Raw genomic sequence first — 14,969 nt, forward strand, 5'->3', positions numbered from 1 at the left:
TAATATTTAATATAAATATATTAAAATGACATAATACGAATAGGTCCCCATTTAACTTTCTAGCCAAACATGAAAATCTGGACGAGTCAGTAAAAAAGAAATAGCTATCACACACAGTTATTTCTCACTTTAAGGGTTTATTAAGAATTCGGGGTGTAAAGGCAAGCAATTAAAAGACATCTAATCCAAGTAAGTGAACAGCTTTAATTATGAAACCAGTGAGGGGTCATTTAACGTGTCTTTCAGCATCAATAACCATTACTAACCCTGTAAACCAGCACAAAACACCTCAAAAAGTTCCCTTAATGACTGCAGCCTTCAGAAATAAATCCCTTAGAAACTGTGGATGCTAACCCTTTACCGCTGTGGCTGATTCATGGAGAATCCGCCTGGATTTAATGAACAAATTAAGGACATTTAACGTATGAAATAACATGTTTTGGTTCATTCAGAGGCCATGTGGGGGATGAAGAGAATTCTGTCAGAATAGGAGCGCAGATCTGAGTCTGAGAAGGGAAGAAGGCACATTAGAGAGGAAACAGTCGAGGCGAGGCGAGAGTGAACTCCGTTTGTCTCTGAGCTCCAAAACAGCAGCCAGCATGGTGCCAATTAGCACGGAGCACGCTAACACGCGCCCTCCCACCGCTTCTGATTAAACTGCATACTGATGGTATAAATTATCTCCAGCTACAACAGATAGCCGGGCATCTATATGTAAATGTTTAATTAACCCGTGGCTGAATCACCGCACCGGTCCACTGTGGAGGTTATTAATCTGACGATGGCGGCCATAACGCTGGGCTAACCTCGCCAAAATGAGTCGTCTGGACGACGTGGCAGATTCATCAGAGACGCTGGCTCATTTCCTAAAGTGCTGTTTGTTCTCAGTGATGAAGTCAGCAGCACATTGCTCTTTAAGGTGGACTCAAATCTGCTTAATGGTTGTTCTGGCGGGATCCCACACCCACAGTGTTTCAATTTATCCCGAGAAGTTCACAAACTTCCACAGATTATCACACTTAGCCAGATGCCGTCAGTCACAATGTGTTTGGCTGGACAAGAAGTTAGAAGTTATATTTGATTGTGAGCTAACAGGTAAACTTCCCCCTTTGGGGCCTGTGTGGATCTGAGGCTGAGATAAACCAAGTCATATCTTTATACAAAAAATGTTTATGTTCTCCACTTTTTGACTGGACCCTGTACTGCAGGATTATCCCGAGTTTCCCAGTTCTAGACCTAGACTACTTTAACCAAGAGGACCCCTGGCCCGGGGGTCCTCGGGTGAGCTGTTAGCTGCTGGCATTGCTGCTTAATCTAGAAACAGGATCAGAGACATGGATGGGGTGCCATGATTGAGACCGTGGTTTTTCTTTTCTGGTTGGCTAACAGAGTATCCTACAGGGCAGCTTTAAGAGTGTTTTGTAAGCTTTGTTCCGCTACATCGTCCATAGACCCACAGAGGGGGTGGTGGCCATTTGCCACCAGGTAATCCACCTCCCAAAGAACCCAGAGGACCTAAAGGTGTCCTGTGGGTTTGCAGGGATGGCGTTGGTACAATTGACAGCTGTTGCATCCGCATTGAGCCTCTGAGCAGTTCTTATAGTCCGTGCTACAGAAGCAGGAAACTGTTCCCATCCTGCATCAGGTTTGTGACCATCAGGGTGGCTTTACTGACAGGTAGGTGGACTGATCTGGGTCAGTACATTACTCTACTACCACAGGAGACTATTAGAAGGTGTGGGAGCCCAGCACTTAAACAGTCATCATTCCAGAGCACACCTCTAACGATGAAGACCAGGCTCCAGGCTATCTTTGGAAAGCACTGAAGGTGCACCACACCTCTGTACCTCACGCAAGTGCCATTTGATTTCAGCTATTTTGGGTCAACAGCATCCGCCATCTTTGATAACATCTGCATCACTGCTCCTTGGGATGAGCCTGAGGAGGACGTGATGAGGAGGAGCGACAGGTTTGGAGGCAGTCGGTGGTGCTCGCTGCAAGGACCAACTTTCTGCCCTGGAGGACGAGGTGCCACCAGCCCATGACTACTGATAACAGGCGAGTAAAAAATATAAATCCAGAATTTCCGTTTTTGCTTGGTTCAACTATTTGTCTGCTGAAATATGATTAGTATTATAGTGTTAATATTTTGTATGCACCATTTGCTATGGCCTGCTGTTTAAAGAAAGGTTCACTCGGGTTAAACATGCAGTGGCCACTTTAAATAACTATGCAGTCTTTTATCCCTGTGAATATTGTTGATTTCTTATAAATATTCTTGTTTTATTAATATCTTTTAATTTTTTCTCACTCATCAATCAGCCACTTAAATTATTTTAATTATTATAAACTAGTTTTATGTTAATAATGTTAAAAAAATACTATAAATAAAATACTTTGATGACAGTTACCTTTTGTTTAGATCATTTTATTCACATTGACATTTTATTGGTGGGCAGCATCTGTGTCTGTGACGGTGGAGCGATCACCAGGATGCAGCTCTCCTGATCCTGGGGAACACCTGCCTTGTCCATGCCACAAAGCTGACCACCTGACAAATATTCATCCACATTTTTTGGTGAGAACATTTGCCCTCCCTCTGGGGCATCCCAATCCATGTAGGTACCACATGCTCCAGAATTCATGCTGGTCGGGTCCAGGATGAGTTCAGGACTGGTATAAAAAGTGTCCATGTAAACATGCTATCCAGGACCCAGACAGGGTGGCTGAATAAGGATCATATGCTGAACCTGATGGTGTAACCACTTCTAGATTCAGTTAATATAAAAAACTTCACCCTCTCTGTAGTCAGCTGGTCTTTCATACACTGTGTCGTGCCAGTCTTTGCCTTTTGCCAGCTCCCTCGTCGGGTGGTAATATGCCCGGCAGGCACTGAGGATGTCATCACAGAGAGGCCTGACCCTAAAGGGTTTGTCATGACCTGGTTTTTCCTCCTCAGGATCACAGAGGTGGCTGAACCTGTCTCCTGTCATCACTCTGTGTGGACGGAGCACAGATGAGATGTGATTCTGTCTCCAGTCTTGAGTGTTTTGCAGCGTTTTCTTCATGTTGCTGTAGATTGTCCTGACTGTGTCACTGGTCTAAAACAACAGAAAACGTTGTTTTGGACTCTGACGGGCGAACGTGTTTCTACCTGGACTCTGTTCTTCGTGGTTGGAACCTGCAGTGTCACCATCCTCCTCCTCCTTCCTGGGCTCAGAGCTGTAGTGATGTGTCGATCGCGAACGAAACGGCTCTTAGAGCCGGATCTTTGAAGTGAACGATGCGAGCCGACTCCTTATTGGGAGTCGTGTTTTTTTTTGTTTTTTTTTTCCTTTCTCTCACCCTCTCTCTCGCACTTTTTTTCCCACTTCACTCCGCACTAGAGCCTTTTGCTTTGCGCTGGGCAGAGGGGGAGGGCGGTAGTTACACACGCAGTAGCACAGGAACAGAGCGGGAGGGAGAGAGAGAGAAAGAGAGCCAGGAACAACAACGTCACATTAGAAAGGTATAGTAATCATCCACAACTGTTTTCAGTTGCAGATGATAAAGGATTCAGAAAGTTTATTCATGCAGGCCTATATGACAGAGAATGTGCATCTTCTTTTTGTTTTCATATCTTAATTTATATTTAATTGTGTTGTGGTTTGCAGTGTTTTGTGTTGTTTCACTTTAAATTTGCTTAAAAGGAAAAAGCTGAAAATTTATATAGCTAAAAGTGGAAATGTAAATAGTTGTTTTTTGTATTATATGATTTATTTATTACATTTTATGTGGAGTGAATAAATAAAAGTATATTTATGGTGGCCCCTAGAGACAAAGCACGTAAAAACTCCAAAACACGTAAAAACTCCAAAACACGTAAAAACTCCAAAACACGTAAAAACTCCGAAACACGCAAAAACTCCAAAACACGTAAAAACTCCAAAACACGCAAAAACTCCGAAGCACGTAAAAACTCCAAAACACGTAAAAACTCCAAAACACGTAAAAACTCCGAAGCACGTAAAAACTCCGAAGCACGTACAAAACACAACAGAAGTGCTCCAGGATGCTAGGGGCAGTGTTGAGCTTTTGTTACCTAGTGGCTACACAAGCCAGGAAGTACCAATGACCGGATATGGTGTGTGGTAGTAACAGGTAAATGAACTTTTTTTTTTAAATTATTTGAATATATATGAGTGTTTGTGTATAAATACACAAACAATACACATATGCTTTCAATTGTGTAATTTAAGTGATCTAGGTAGCTCTGTTTTGGAAGTTCAGTTAACGCTAGAAATGTGTTTTGGAGTTTGTACGTGCTTTGTCTCTAGGGGCCACCGTATATATTTATATATAAACATATATAAATAAAACCATGTTTTCTTACATTATTAATTCTTTTTGTGCATAATTTTATATTGTTGTTAATAATAAATTAATTAAAGCAACAAAACAACCTGAAGAGCCGGTTGGGAGCTGAAAGATCCGGCTCTTTTTAGCAGAGGTGTGGACTCGAGTCACATGACTTGGACTCGAGTCAGACTCGAGTCATTAATTTTATGACTTTAGACTTGACTTGAAAAAAGGTTGTAAGACTTGTGACTTGACTTGGACTTTTACACCAGTGACTTGGGACTTGAATTGGACTTGAACCTGTTTACTTGAAAAGACTTGATATTTTACCCAAATCTAAAATTTAACATACATATTATATAAAAAGTGCGGACCATTAATTCACTTTATTCATTCATTCATTCTTACCACACTCCGTATGTATGTGAGCGTGGGCTGTAGCACAGCCAATCAAATTAACCAGATTTGAAAAAAACAAGAACAAAAACGCTCGAGCCAAAAATGCTTCCAAGAGTAATTTCTTTCGGGTACATAAACTACGAAGTAGTCAACAAAAAACGAAATGCAATATGCAAAACATGCAAGAAGAGAATCACAGACGGAGATGGAACAACTTCCAACTTTGTCCGACATTTGAAGTTGCATAAAGAACGGTAGGTGGTGCTTTTTTTTTCTTTTTTTTTTTTTGCTACGATGAGACAGCTGACTTAGCTAACTTCATCTTATTAGCAAATGTTCTTCGGGCTACGTTGATGATACTGTTTGGCTTTAACAGGTATGATATGTTTGTCATGCTATTTTAAATCCGGTCCTGCAAGCGCATCCAAGAATAATATGCAACTTGTTAGCTCAGAATTGTCGGTGAATGGTGAGCAGGGTCCGTTTCAGAAAGTGGGTTCTGTAGCTGTACTCAGTCTCTGTCCGTCTCCTCCCCATCATTAACCCCGTAGATTTAACCCAGTTTAGACTGACAAATATTTATTTTACCATCACATCACAATTCAAAATCACTGTGTTTAATTTGCAATTAGTGTATGGTCGTGTTTAACTTTTGCATGTCTGAGCCAGGGAAAAAAATTTTTTTTGGTTAGAAAATCTGGCCCACCTTAGTGTGTAATTGAGTAGTCCTGCTATACATGGCCTTTTTCTTCTGTCATTTATGTCAATACATCAAATAAAATACTTTGATCTTATATTATTAGCTGTTGTTTATTTGCAAAGGTTATTCTCAACAGGGATGCTAGACAAAAACGGCGTTTTCTACAGACAGCCTAGCATACGCTCTCCACTTGCGAGTGAAAAAAGAAAAAGAAAAAACTCCCCTTCCCTATTGGTGTTAGAGTTTACCATGTCAGCCAATCAAAAAAATGATAAGGCAACATGTGACATTTGGTTGTTTAGGGAGAAGGGGAAGTTTTTAGGAGTGACACCCGCGACGGAAAGCGGGCGAGCGAAAGAAAGAGAGAGAGAGAGTTTTCATATGTGAGACATTAGTGACGTTTAGCGTGTTTGGAGGCTATAGTTAGTTTGTTGTGTAGTTATTGTTTTGTATTGTGTGTCGGTTAGACTGCTGAATTTCATATTTGATCTAAAAAAGCTGTCAAAGGCAGATTCCAGTGTAAACGCTGTCTCCACATAGAAAACTGGACTGTTGCACCTCCAGTTGTCAGACCTGCAGGGTTTAGGCCTGTGCTGTTCTCCTCTGTCTTATACTAAACACAAACTACATTTTTTGGACTGGCACAAATAATTTGTGTGCCTTCTTATTTGATGCAGCACACCTGATTGTTCTGTAAATAGATTTAAATGGTTATATAAAAAATGCCTGAGGCCTTGGCTGCATTTTTAGGTAAATAGTACCATATAACTTTGTTGTTTGCAAAACTTGTGCATAATTTTTAGAAATGTACAATTTCTATTTGCATTTCAAGTTATGAAAATGATTCGTTAAACATGTAAAAAAATATAACTTTTTTCTACTCGGATTCTGAATTTCTTGTCTGAATTTAGATCAACTGTGCTAATATAGTATACCAAAATGAAAAAAATAACTCAAATTTCAGATATTTGAGGTTCTGCTGTAAATAATGATACCAAACAAGGCAAGAAAAACATATTTTAAAAGTGAAATATAGAAGTAAAATCAAAAGTAGTCAAGAACGGCCAATTATACCCGGGACCCCAGAGGGTTAAAAAAAAGACTTGAAAGGACTTGAAATTCAAAGTTTCGGACTTGGGACTTGACTTGAAAGTTGTCTGTCTTGACTTGCGACTTGACTCTGACTTGCTTGACTTTACTTGAGACTTGACTTGTGACTTGAGGATAAAGACTTGGGACTTACTTGAGACTTGCAAAACAATGACTTGGTCCCACCTCTGCTTTTTAGTGAGTCGAGTCGAAAGAGCCGGTTCTCTAAAGAGAGCCGGAATTCCCATCACTACAGAGCTGAGCCTTCCTCTGTGTCCATGTCAGGGGCTCTTCTTCCTCTTCTCCTCTTCCATAACAAAATTTCCTGGTTAAAGTCGTCACTGCATGGCTCGGACTCTGCTTAGCTTATTCCAGCTCAAAGAAGAGCTTCGCTGATTGCACCACATTCAGTGATCGTCTCATTGGTTTAACAAACAAAACAAAACAGAAGTGCAGAACTAACCAACCATACACGCTTCACACTAAACCTCACAAATCTAAATCTTTTCTCGCGTTCACCGCCATCACTCGCACAGGTTACCCATCTTACTCGGCAACCAAATGTTGCGTGTCACTATATAGTTTGATTGGTTGAAGTGGTGCCGTTTTCCACCAATAGAATTGGGGCAGGTTTTTTGTGCACTTTCCCTGGAAAATTCAGTTTTTACCTTTTCTTCCAGGACCAAACACGACAACATTATTCAGGAAAAAGCACGAGGTAAATATTATATTTACTTTCCCTATTAACACAATTTAAAATGTGGTATATAGTTTGAAGTCTGCACTTTCAACACTGGTTGAATGGTGACTCAGCGAAGCTGCGTCTTAAAGCAGCTTTCTGCAGATAAAGGTGTCTATTTTTTTAAAGATTAAAATAAAAGCATCATTCTTTTATCAATTTAGTCACAACAACATTTTCTCTACAATTACGTAATCTGACTGATTGTTAAAACCATTAAATCATTGTAGTCATGATAATGCCTGCAGCGTAACCTCAATTTTTGGCACCGTTTGGCTTCCGCACGGTTCAGGATCATCTGCAGGAAAGAGTCCAAGTTTGTTCCTCCGGTAAACAACCTCAATGAGACAAAGTGCTTAAGAAGCTGCTTGGTGTTAATTTATGGAGCCCAATAGATATTTAATGTAGCATGTTATGGTACTTGGACTTTTACTGCCCGACTTAATTGCTTTTTTGTCCTTTGTTTTCTTTACAGAGCAGTCAGCAGAGAGTCTGCAGGGCTGCGCCTTTTAGACTTAAAGACGTGAAAAATGTGACAGCCTGACTTCCTGTTTCCTTTTTACATCAAAAATTAAGATACAAAGACGCACTGATAAAACATGGGGATGCCATCAACTGAGAGTTTATGAAAACTTAAACTGGCTCATCAGCAGAAGACCAGCACTCATTTTCTGAACTAGCGTTTTCTTGTAATGGAGCATTTAATACTGTAGTGGTTTCAGCAGGCCATTCCAAACGTCCATTTTCCTAGCAACGTTTTCCCGTTCTTCCTCAAGATGCTGAGGTGTTTTCATGCCAGAAGAAGATAAATAATTTCTCCAGAAAGTTCTGGGTCTAAATGCCAGAAGTAAAATGCACAACATGTTTGTGTTTTCAGACTTGCGTCCGTGGTGATCTATAGGGCAGCACTTCATGAGATTTCACGTGTTTCCTTGGAGGAGACGCCACATTAAAGTCCGACCCCAACAAAACTTAAGTAATGTAAAAGACTGATTTAAAAATCTGTGCTTCGGTTTTAGCTATCGAGGCACTTTTGCTTGGATCTACGCCCGAGACTGAATAGTTCAAATGCATTTTTTATTGTTTTATTCTATTAAAGTTAATTACTGTTGTTATTCTGCATATTTTGTGCTTTTCTGTTTTAACAAAGCTTTGACACACCATCTCAGAGCTATGTATATTTTAAATTGCAGCTTTGATGCAGACTGAAGGCAGAACAAAGGCTTGTGTGGGATGCCTTTGTCACACTCTGCTTTAATTAAGATTAATTGCGTACCTGGGAAGAGTCCTCTGGCAGTGTTTAGCCCGGACGCCGGCAGCTAAACACTGTCACACGGTGACGTTCAGCGGCCGGAGGAGGAGGGGGAGGACGCGAACACTGACGGCTCTTTTTGTTTTGACTTGCAGAGCTGAGACAGCAGTAAATACAACTGTTTATTGATGTCGTGTTTAATCTGGCAGCAACTCCGAGGCTCCGGGAACGCGCAGCACGCATCAGTATTTTGACGCAATCGCACATCTGATGAAAAAACCTGCGGAATCTGCCTGAGAAACATCCTGTTTTTATGATTTACTGCACACTGTGCATCATTTTTAAAAGACATACAAAAAACCAACAACACACGATGACAGCAGTTCCTTAAATACTCAGAATATTTAGCCACTGTGACATTTTCATTTGTACTTCTGGACACCAGTTTTTATATAAAAATACATCTTTTAGTTGGTTTGAGTTTATGGAAAGAAAAATTCCCACTTATTTTATATGATTTCTATCAGACTGCTCTGATTTCTACAGTTTCTACTTTTAGTTCAAATTTTGAACCTGGAATGGGTGACAGTGGTATTTGACTAGGCAGGCATAAAGACTACTTGGTATGGGTTACGATCAATAATAATAATAATGATGATAATAATAACAATAACAACAACTCAGGGTCACCTTACAACTCAAACCAACAAGAACAACATTAAAAGACATTTACAATCCAGGAATAATAAGAATGTAAACATAAAGCTTTTGGCTGATACGACTGTGACAAAGAGTCAAGCTGACGAAGGTGTAGTGGTAATAAATTACTGATGCGGGCGCTAAAGGACAGAGTATTGTTCAAGTTGAAGACTTTTGACACTGTGAGAAGTGTGGAACTGACAAATATCTATAGAGACAACAGAAGGATGCATTTTAGAAAATGAGTCCTCTGAACTAATGAGGATGATGTGAGTTTTTTTGCCATTGAGGTTGAGCTGACTGTCATCAAAGTGATGATCGCCTGTAGGCAGGAGGCGAGAATAGGACCGGAAGAGAAGGTCTGGATTGTGTAGAAAATAGAGTTGTGTGTCATCTGCATAAAATATAATAGAAGAAATAAATTCAAAAATTAAGCTATTTCCTAGAAGAAGAAGATAAATTATAAATAGCAGTAATGCCTGAAGGACACCGCTGATGGGACGTGGACAGTATAGCCCTGAACAAACGGTTTCCTGTACGATGTGAACTGCTAAAGTGCTGTGTGCTCAATTCCAGTGTTAGCCAACCAAAAGGTTTACCTCTTAAACACTCTTGTTTTGAGTACTATAAAATACTGGTTAAAGTCACATATTAAAAACTACTTGGTAATGTTAAGAGATGTTGTGTTATACAGTTGCATTTGTTGTCATATTTAACATACGTCACCCACATGTAACTCATTGGTAACAAAAATACAACAAAATATAGAATGAATGTCTTTGAGACCGTACTGAGACTCGCCTCGAGTCCACTCGTGTGCACACATTCACTCTGTTAACAAGTCTTAAATTCCTTAAAGCTTCATGCAAACGTAAACCAACTGAAAAATAGCAAGTGCAGGAAATGAAAAATATTTTTTGACTGCTTTTGTTGCTTTTCTTTTCCACTTTAAGGAAAGTTGCGTTTCTGCCGGGCGAGCGCCGTCTCTGCAGCTCATTTCCCACTGAGAATAAACGGGCCGGCGATGGAACATTTCCCATGAGTCCGTCTGTCTGTCACGGATGAAGAGGGGCTCTAAGCAGCCCCGTCCCATCTTAATCTGTTCTGCATGCTAAGCAGAGCCCCCCGCCCTCCCTCTTCAGATTGTTATAAATGCTGTTTATGGTCTTGCTATGACAACTGTGAAGGGCACGGCGAGGATTTATCACGGGATTATCTCCTCAACCAATGAATAGACGGGACGGGTTGTAAATGACCCTGCAGGGTAATAAAAGAAGACGCTGCTCCTCTGGGACAATAAGAGGAGGAGGTGATGTTATTATTAATATTAATAATAACATCATGCACAGACAGATCGGCTCACTTTAATTCAGCCATGTTTGTTTTAGTTTGTTGTTTACCTTTTAGTTTTTATTGATTTTAAAGAAAGCGTCCATTCATCTGTACGTTATTTCAGGGTCACACGTTTAAACTCTGGGCTGCATTTAGAGCAACTTCTTTAGAGCATGCTCACGTGTACGGAAGACAAGAACTCCAAAATACGATTTTGTTAATAAAGATGCCAAATTAGGAAAGTGCTTCAACAGACAAGAAAAGTAGAACATTCAGTTTAAAAGAAAACAAACCAAGAGCCAATGCAAACGGCCAACATAGTTATTGAATACCAATAAAACCAATACAGCAGTTGTAACAGAGATAAACATAAAATCATGTCTGAAAAATATTATTTTTAAAAATAAATAATATATGAGTTAGTGCCTCGCATTGTGTTTGGCTCATTATATGATCGTATTCTTAATGAATCCTGCTGACAAGAGTTAAATGAATAAAAATTTACTAAAGCAGTGATAATGTGACTGAAGTGTCAAAGTTTCTGTCATCATTTGTGCTTCTGTCATTCGTTTGTTTTGTGGCTGCTGGATTCTTGTGAGTTTTTTAGTTTTCCTTCAGTCAGAGTGAAAATCTTTCCTGATTAATTTTGCACTTTGAGGCAGGTATAATATGTAACACACATCTTTAGTTCACGTCCAAGAGCAGATTTCCTGATAGTTTTTCCTGTAGTTTTACGCTTTGACTCTAGTAGAGTAGCTTTGCGTTATTAACAGTTTAAAATAATCCTTATTTATCTGATACTGAGCCTGGAGCTCAGTTTGAACCGTCTGAAACAAACTTTTTTAGCTCCTCCCCTTTTAAGATCAATATTAGCCATCTCTGTGACATCATACAGATCCAAGAATAAGAAAAAGTGATAAACTGAATATTTGGAGCTCACAGGGATTACTGAACGTACACTGAACTCTGACCAGGTTTGACAAGAAAATTTTAAAAAGCAGAATAAATCCACTTTAAAGACAACATCTTACAATTAAAAAATAAACATGCTCTAAGGTTGAAACTAGTGGCCCTGTTTCGAAGAGACAACATTATAATCAGGCTGCTAACAGAGGGTAAAGGACCGTGAAGTCTGCAGGCCTCTGAAGAGCAGAGGATGAGGAATCTTGGAGTCTGGTGGAATAAATGACAGCATCAGTCTCTCAAACTGAAACAGTGAAACGTTCACAGCTCCGCATATGAAAATAGGTCAGGAAGACAGGGAGCCGTCTCCTGCCAAATGTCGAACATTTTAATGAGCCAAGAAAAGAGTCCCATGTTTGACTTGGTATCTGGAGCATATGGTGGCTGAAAGGCGTGGCCCAGCAGTCCCCCTATACCAACGTCCCCGAGGCCCCCGGGGTGTCAGTTTTTAGAGCTCTGCCACTACAAAGACAGCAGGACTGCCGCTCACATGTGAGCCACTCAGCTAAACTGGGTTCAAGTCCACACAAGTAAACACCGAGCGGTGCCAGCGCAGAGGACACGGCGACTTCATCGTCTGATGATGATCTTTGTTTACTTTAATACTGTTTTTTAGCTAAAGTTACAATATTGTAGCGTTAGCTCTTTAGGATTTTATGGGTGTGGATAAAGCCTGCTCGTGGTCCCCTTTAGACTCCGCCCCCTGCACGCTGCAGGTACCTCTGCTTGAGAGAGGTCAACCAAAATTAAGTTTCACTGTAACCTTCAACCACCTCAGCGTCCTGCTGGAAACTGATGCAGCTCATACATGTGACTCCCCACATTAAAGAAAGAGCTGAAGCTGTGTATGAGAATCACTGTGAAACTCGGAGCTCCGCCTAAATGATTTTAATTGGCACGCTCATCCAAACACCACCCGCCGCGTGTCCATCACCATTCACACTGTATCCTCTCTTTAAACTGAGACTCTTATCGGCTTATTATTCACTGTCAGCGTCAACAAAACAACTAAACTGTGAGATGTAAATGGCAGATTAAACAGACAGACTAAACCTGCAGCCGTGGAGAGAAACAATGCAGCCCACTCCCCCGGAGACTGAAGCTAATCCCGCCGACCGCTTAAACCCCCCATTAAATATTTAATGAGCACAAAGAGGGAACCGGCGGTGGGAAGCGAATGAAACGGAGGCGATCCCACACGGCTGCTCAGAGTTTAAAGAAGACGCTGCTGGTGACGGCGAGTCCCGTGAGACCGAAACCACCGGCCAAACATTCACCGCCTGATGGGAGGCCGGCACTTCAGGAAGTCCATTATGTGAAGGAGCGCCGGGCGCAATGTCAGTTTACCAGCTCAGTTATTGCAAAGCTGCTTTTTAAACCTGAACCCACAGTCGGACTCGGCCTAATGCAGTCTGTCTCCACAAAGACTGAGATGATGCAGATTTAGAGACATTTTGTGTAAGAAGACAAAAACTGTAAAAAAAACTTTAAAGGAACAGTCGGTCTTTTTAGAGCTTATTTGAAAAATATACACAGTTTAGTGTGTGATTACGTCTTCCAACAAATCTAAACTTAGAATTAAGCTGTTAGAAATACACAGGAGCAGGCACCGGCTTATGGAGGTCACCATGTTGCCCCGCCATCCCGAATACAGTGGCCGAGATAGACGTGACCATTCTGACTGATCGTGTGTTATGAATGCGCCACGACAAACACAGACGAGAAGTCGCAGGTGTTCAGGTGCTGACGAGTCAAAGTTTAATCTGTCAACACACTCAGCGTACGAAGGATCAGTGGAAAGTAGTGGTGTGCGATACTGCATATTTTGGTATTGATCCAATACGGGCCCGTATCGCCGATACAGATACTTTTCAATAAATAAAGTCAACGATGCATCAAATCTCAATTCATTTTCATGACATCAAGGTTTTTTTGTGAGGTTTCCTTTTTTATTAGTAAATAGTTAAAATCCATAAAATAATTAGGACAAAGTTTATAATTAAATAGAAAATACTTTATCATTGTGGCGAGGCATCGTCTGGTCACCAATGAGTCCACCAGGTGAGATGGACTCACCTGCATGGCATCTACAATCACGCCTCGCGGCCTAAAACCTGTGCTCTGCTTGTGTTGTTTTTGTTGGTGGTGATGTGTTCGGCTGGCAGCGTGAGAGCTGCAGCCGTTGAATGTACTGTTACAGCAACCGTGTGATTATTGTAAGAATCAATGATGCTGCGAAGCATGAAAATGCCATTGGGTCTGCCGTGGTGGTTTAGTTATCAATTTTTAAAAAATTTTTCAGAAGAATCTTAAATAAAAAGTGCACGCAAACCAGTAAACAAATTAGAACAAACAAGTACTGTTGAGAAACTATAACACAAAGATTACAATTCAAATTCTCAACAACAAAAATGTAAACAGAAGAGGGCCTGCTCTGCGCCGACACAGGAGCGGCGAGTCCGGCGACCTGGCCATTTCGTCTTTGCCGAAACCACAGCCTTGCAAACAAGAGCAGAACTTTAAGTAAAGAATCAGTCTCACCAGGCTCGTATCGATCCCATACCGACTTGGTATCGATATAATCGATATGTGGATCGATCGGCCCACCACTAGTGGAAAGAAACAACATCCACAGAAAAGAGTATTAAGAGTCACTTTAAGGAGGAAAAATATTGTTTTTAATTTTGCATTCTCAGGCAAGTAAAGAACAAACAAGTTACATTTTATTTGGGGATTTAAGCAGGAGGGGGCCGGTACCCTTACAACATTGTGACTATTAATCTCCAGCTTTGGTTTAACGTACCAGTCGATATCCAACATGTTAGAAATTTACCGTAGTCTGAAAAAAGGACAGACAGTAAGGTCTCATCCACCAGTTTACCCAACTCCGCATGAAGCCTCCAGCTGAGTGTTTTCAGCTGTGTGAGAAAGATAATCTACAAATTAAACTGGTTTTATTCGCCAAGTTTTAAAACCAGCGACTGAGACCATAAACTCATCAGGAAGTGTTTACTGAGGTTAGAGCGAGGGCGCCAGTACATCTGCATATGTCTGTACAGGCTATTGGTGCACTTTTTCCTTAATCCTAATAACTACACTGCATTTATGCCTAAACATGAATCAGTGCATCCTTGTTACTAAACCTGGCTTTGAAGTAAAGTTTTGTAGAGGCAGCAACACTAAAAGTCTTATTTTGATCCAAAGTTTCCACTAAATTCTCAAAATAAAATCTTATTTTTCTTATTGTATAAAACCTGTGATCATTTTTACATGGCTGTATATCTTACATGTGAAACTCTCAGAGCCATTCAAAGAGAAAATTGTGTTTTATTTATCTGCTAAATTTGACCTGAAGCCCCTGATCTGAGTGACGTTTCGTGGACTGACAGAGAGATCTTGTAAAAGTCTCTCTTCCAAACATGACGCCCTGACTGACTGACGGAGGTGAAGATGAATCG

General features: G+C 40.7%; 1 long non-coding RNA gene across 1 annotated transcript; it reads left to right on the forward strand.

The window, feature by feature from the left end:
• The first annotated feature begins 3,471 nt into the window (after nt 1-3,471).
• LOC109203108 (uncharacterized) lies at nt 3,472-11,053 on the forward strand. Its single transcript, XR_002063046.2, has 3 exons — nt 3,472-3,508; nt 7,207-7,244; nt 7,741-11,053. It is a non-coding gene; the product is annotated as an uncharacterized LOC109203108 (long non-coding RNA).
• The last annotated feature ends 3,916 nt before the right edge of the window (nt 11,054-14,969 follow it).

The sequence above is a fragment of the Oreochromis niloticus genome, linkage group LG1, assembly GCF_001858045.2.
Source record: "Oreochromis niloticus isolate F11D_XX linkage group LG1, O_niloticus_UMD_NMBU, whole genome shotgun sequence".
Lineage (NCBI taxonomy): Eukaryota > Metazoa > Chordata > Actinopteri > Cichliformes > Cichlidae > Oreochromis > Oreochromis niloticus.